Source organism: Sus scrofa, chromosome 7 (assembly GCF_000003025.6).
Source record: "Sus scrofa isolate TJ Tabasco breed Duroc chromosome 7, Sscrofa11.1, whole genome shotgun sequence".
NCBI lineage: Eukaryota > Metazoa > Chordata > Mammalia > Artiodactyla > Suidae > Sus > Sus scrofa.
In genome coordinates, this window is record NC_010449.5 from 54563856 (window position 1) to 54569855 (window position 6000).

The following is a 6000-nucleotide window of genomic DNA, read 5'->3' on the forward strand; positions in this document are numbered from 1 at the left end:
ATTCTCTGAGAGCTAAGATGCTGGTTTATGGTTACCTATTTGTCAACACTGCCCAACTCCTCAATAGGGAGGAATTTGTTGGTCCAGCCCCTCCTCTTCTGCTCTCCAGCATCCGTGAATACAGGCATCATCTGGGCTGGAGCAGAAGAGCACAGCAGCCCCACCCTCACCCTCTCCAAATGCATGCCTCCTTTTGCAGACCAGATGCTCTAAGCACACATCGTGATCTGTGAGCAAACATCCCAGCCCAGGGACTGAACAACTTCCTTTTGTTTTTAAGCCAAAGGCCAGGCCAGGGGCCAGTGCTGGGGAATAAATGCTTTCAGTTTAAAATTGGAAAAGTGTGTTCTCACTGAAAACCAAAAGGGTGGACCAAATTCTGAGGTTCCTTTAGGTGATTTTCCTTACTTACGTTGGGACTTCTGTTGATCACTGCCGTCACTAATTTCCCCTGATGTGTGCTTAGAGCATCTGGCCTCCACCCTAATTCCCTCTAAACTCCTGAAGCCCTGACGCTCAGAGCAGACAAAGGGCTCATGTCCCCAGTTGAGTGGCACCTGAGATGCCTCCTCACCTGGTTTGTCTGCTCCCCTGAGACAGGCAGGTAGGTGTTATACAGAAAGATTTAGACCTGGAGTTCCTGTCGTGGCTCAGCAGAAATGAATCTGACTAACATCCATGAGGACGCAGGTTTGATCCCTGGCCTCACTCAGTGGGTTAAGGATCCGGCGTTGCCCTGAGCTATGGTGTAGATCACAGTGGAGGCTCAGATCCTGTGTGTCAGTGGCTGTGGTGTAGGCCAGCAGCTGCAGCTCCGATTTGACCCCTAGCCTGGGAACCTCCACATGCCGTGGGTGCAGCCCTAAAAAGACAAAAAGAAAGAAAGAAAGAGAGACAGAGAGACCTGGGACCTGGATTTGAGCCCCAGCTTCACATTTACCTGCCTGGTGACTCTACCAAGCTGCTAATCAGGCACATTTATTTTCTTCATTCAAAGTTTACCTCCTTTCCTCCTTCCCACTCTTTCTCAGTGACATCAAGGGAAGTTGCCTTGCTGGCCTAGAGCTGTTCTAGAAGTCAGCCTCTGGTGTGGAAAAGAAATACACCCACACCTGGGTCAGGGATTTTGTCTGCAGAGTAGAAAGGATGTGGACGAAATGCCTTAGAAAGATCTATTTTTATGGGGCTCTGCTCAGAGCCTTTCTCACCGGGCCAGTGGACATCTGGAAAACCCATCTCACGTCTGAGTCCAGAGCGAGGACATTTCCGGAAGAACATCAAGTCCCTTCTTGGAAATCAAACCCAGGGAGGGTTGAAGCCAGAGCCCCAGGTTGAGCAGGATCAAGAGGTGGTTAGTAAGCCACAGGCACAGGAAGGTCTGTCACTGTAGCCCCCACAGCTCCAGCCAACCCTCTCTCAGCTCCTTTTAAGGACCTGGATGCCTTGTCTGTGCAAAGATCCCTGACCTCTCCTACTCCTGCCACCCCACCACCCTGCTTTTCAAGCCAGAGCCCCAGGAGAACTTGTCAGACACTCATTCTGCTGTTTCTTCCAAGAAAAAGTCGATCCTTTTGTTTAAAAAAGAGACAACAGGGAGTTCCCATTGTGGCGCAGCAGAAACGAATTTGATTAGTATCCTCGAGGATGTGGGTTCGATCCCTGGCCTTGCTCAGTGGACTAAGGATCTGGCTTTGCAGTGAGGTGTGGTGTAGGTTGCAGTCATGGCTTGGATCCCGAGTTGCTGTGGCTGTGGTGTAGGCTGGCAGCTGGAGCTCCGATTTGACCCCTAGCCTGGGAATTTCCATATGCCATGGGTGTGGCCCTAAAAAGCAAAAAAAGAAAAAAGAGAAAGAGAGACAAAAGGTTCAAATCAGGATCACCTGTTTTAAAGCCCCACATCAGCAAACCGAGACTTAATACCTAACCTAACTGCAGTTACAGCCGCCCCCAGGAATGTAATCTTTAACTAACTTGAAATTACCTGGTCAGCACTAATGAGATAGCTTGCCAGATAGGCCCCTTCTGCTTCCCTTAGGAGGGCAACCTTGCCTGAAATGATGCTTATTTTTTTTTTCCTAGTAATTTTCTTTATCCTCCCCCTCCCCCCCCGCCCCACCCTTTACAAATCTTTCCTTTTTTCCAGCTCAGCAGTGCTCTTTTCAACTCGCTATGTGGGATGCTTTTAGATATGCGCATAGTTTAACAAAGTCAATTAGATCTTTAAAATTTTCTTTGGTTGAGTTTTTGCTATTTAACTCTCAATGAACTGAGTAGCTGACTGAAAGTTTCTAATTTTTTGGTTCAACCCTATAAGTCTGTAGCTCTGGCTTCAAAGCCTTGAAACTCAACTCCCAAATCCTAACAGATGTTAGAAACTTTGTAAAGTTGCCAGGTGAACAAGCTGGTCTGCTCAGCCTTTGCCAGATTCCAAATATGCCGCTGAGCCCATGGGGAGCCTAGCATGACCATATGGGGCACTTGGACTTCCTGCCCCAAATGCTGTGTCACATGTGAGGCCATCAAATAACAGCCTCCCTATCTAATCCCTACTGTGTTCATTCATTCATTCTAAAGTATTCATTGGGAGTTTCCATCGTGGCTCAGCGGTAACGAACCCAACTAGTATCCATGAGAATGGGGGTTCGATCCCTGGCCTCGCTCAGTGGGTTAAGGTTCCGGTGTTGCCGTGAACTGTGGTGTAGGTCGAAGATGCAGCTCGGATCCTGGGTTGCTGTGGCTGTGGTGTATGCTGGCACCTGTAGCTCTGATTCAACCTTTAGCCTGAGAAATACCATATGCCACGGGTGCAGCCATGAAAAGGCAGGGGGAAAAAAAGTATTTTTTTGAGCAACCATCAAGCTATGTGGTATGAGGACACTCTCAGGACTCCCGAGCTGGTTAAAGTTGTTGGCTTTTTTTAGGGCCACATTTGCAACATATGGAGGTTCCCAGGCTAGGGGTTGAATCAGAGCTCTAGCTGCTGGCCTACCCCACAGCCACAGCAACGCCAGATCCGAGCCTCGTCTGTGACCTACATCACAGCCCATGGCAATGCCAGATCCATAACCCACTAAGCAAGACCAGTCATCGAACCTGCATCCTCATGGATACCAATCAAGTTTGTTCCACTGACCCATAATGGGAACTCCCTATCACAAACATCCCTAGGGCCCCTTTATTCTTCTAGAGAAACCTACTTCTTCCATAGGAGTCTTTTCTCCTACTAAGTTAGATGTACAGGCTCCTAATTCCACCCCCCCCCCAAGTTACTCATCACTGAGCACACCTGTGTGTTAAACAGATTATTGTTAATCAATCTTTCATCACTTTAATTCATAGGCCCCCACCAACCGATCACAGAGAGTAGAAAAGTTTGTAACAAATCTTGCTCTACCCTCCAGTTCTCAACAAGACTTGGAGCCCCTAAAGTCCTCAGCTAACACTACCAACCTCTTGATCCTAAGATATTCCATCCTTCTCACAGGACCCTCTGCGGCAGGGGCAGGAGTGGGGGCGGTGGGGGGGGGGGGGTTAATACTAGTTCCCGGCCTTGACCCCATCCTGTTCTCACTCTCCAAGTGTCTACTAACCTCAGCCGAGGAACTCCCTGTGACACAGGCCTGGAGCCAGAATCCACTCTGCCCCAGCATCTCCACAGGTCTCGGCTATTTGTCTTTCTGGAATTTAGATTCTAGGATATGTTTGTCTTCCTAGAATCTAGAATGTTGAGTAACGCCCTGAGGACTCCTGACAGTATGGTGGCCTTTGGGCGGGGGAGGTTTGGCCCACCAAGCCCAGACCTCTTGGGAGTCCCACCAGCAAGGTGACTTACAGAAAACCTCTTCGTTTCCCCAACAATCCAGCTCATCATTGCTCAATCAGATACCCCCACGTTTCCAAAGGGCAAACACTCATTCTTAGGAGTAGCACCATCTAAGCCATAAGAAGGACAGAACAATATTCCCTGCAGTTTCCAAGGCTGCCCCTCAGATACTGAGCGAGTACCTCACACCACCCAACCCCAGCCCCTTGGGCAAAGGGTCTCAGGGAAGAACAGCCTCCCTAAAGCTCCTCTCAGCTACCCAAAAAGAGCCCGCGAAAGCTTTGAAATGACTGCTTGTAAAGGTGATTGCATTCTTAGCCAGGGTGGCCCTCCTCCTCCTCCACCCTACTCTCTGGGGGTGGGGGTGGGGGTGGGGTGGGGGAGGTCACTCTTCCAGGGATCCTTGTGGGTGAGGATGAAAAGCTGAGATGTCCTCTGAGACATCCCAGAAGTTGGCAATAAAGCTCTCAGGAGCTAAGTGACCCAGACAGACAGATGTGAAAATCATCAGCTCTACAAGGTGGCTTCCCTGGCAATAAAAATAGGGGTGAGCCCTTGGGAGAAGGCAGAACCTATGCATCTCTTCAGAGATGCTCTTTCTTACCTCAGCCCAGCTCCCTCCCCACTCACCCCTTACTTGAAGAAGATGGGGCAAGGGGAAATTAAGAGGGTTCCAGGGCCTGCTTGCCCTCAGGCAACATTAAGACAGGAGAAGGCCAGAGCTGCCATTGTGGCTCAGCAGAAAGGAATTCGACTAGTATCCACGAGGATACAGGTTAGATCTCTGCCCTCTCTCAGTGGGTCAGGGATCCAGCATTGCCGTGAACTGTGGTGTAGGTTGCAGACACAGCTCGGATCCCGCATTGCTGTGGCTGTGGTGTAGGCCAGCAGCTGTAGCTCCAATTCAACCCCTAGCCTGGGAACTTCCATATGCCTCAGGTGCAGCCCCAAAAAGCCAAAAAAAAAAAAAAAGCATGAGAAGGCCATGGAATTCTGAGTTCTCCAAACTGGGGTGGAACCTGACTCTGCCATTTGCAGTTGGGTAACCAGGACCAACTACATAATGTGTGAGGCCCAGAGCAAAAGAAAAGGCACAGCCCTGTGAAATGGAGTTTGGCACATGCCACCTCGTGCCACCTGCCTCTACCTGGATTAAATCATGGGCCACAGTAGCTGTGGGCCGGCAGCAGCCCCTGAGAGGAGCTCAGGGTGGAGATCAGGCGCGGGGCACCCTGTGCTCTAGGAAAACTGGAAGAACAAGTCTTCAGATAGTCAGATAATTTTTAGGAGAAGATTTTTTTTCTTTTTTCTTTTTAGGGCAGCACCCGTGGCATATGGATGTTCCCAGGCTAGGGGTCGAATTGGAGCTCCAGCTGCCGGCCTACACCACAGCCAGAGCAACATGGGATCCAAGCCTCATCTGCGATCTACACCGCAGCTCACGGCAACGCCTGATCCTTAACCGACTGAGCAGGCCCAGGGATCGAACCCGCAACCTCATGGTTCCTAGTCAGATTTGTTTCCATTGAGCCATGACAGGAACTCCTGTCTCTGAGTTTCCAATCAGTGCTGGTGGACCGGCAGAGGTTCAGCAACATTAGTCAATCATGAATTTCAGAGGATGGTGCAAGATCTTATTTTTCCTGTAAAGACAGGCTTGAATGGAGATCCAGGCAGTCCTTTTTCTCTCTTGTGTCCCTTCCTTTCCCCCTTTTGTCCTCTCCACCTGCCTGCAAGCCTGGCTCCACCCTGGCAGCTGCCATGTGTAACCCAGAGCCCTGGGATCTTGGTCCCAGTTCCATCTTAAGCAGGAGGGCTGGGATGGGGTCTCTAGAGGGTTCAAGTCTCTCAGATTCATCAAGATTCAAGTCAGCTGCTCAGGCAGACCTTCCACATCACCTCTGAACTTGACTTTGCTGCATTATTATACTAAAACACCTCTTTTCTATTAGAATGAGAGAAGGAGTTAAGGTGGGGAGGGGTACAGAAACCCGTCAGACCCCTCAAAGTACAAGCCACAGATGCTCCAGATTATCTATGCTTGCAAAGTGGCCCTGGAAAGTTACAGATGATTCATTCAGTTCTCCATCCTCATACTAGGCATTTAGTCTCTGGCAGGCCTGGCGCTGAATGCCAAAGGGACATAAAGGTGACCGGAAGGGGCTTGAAGCTCAGAG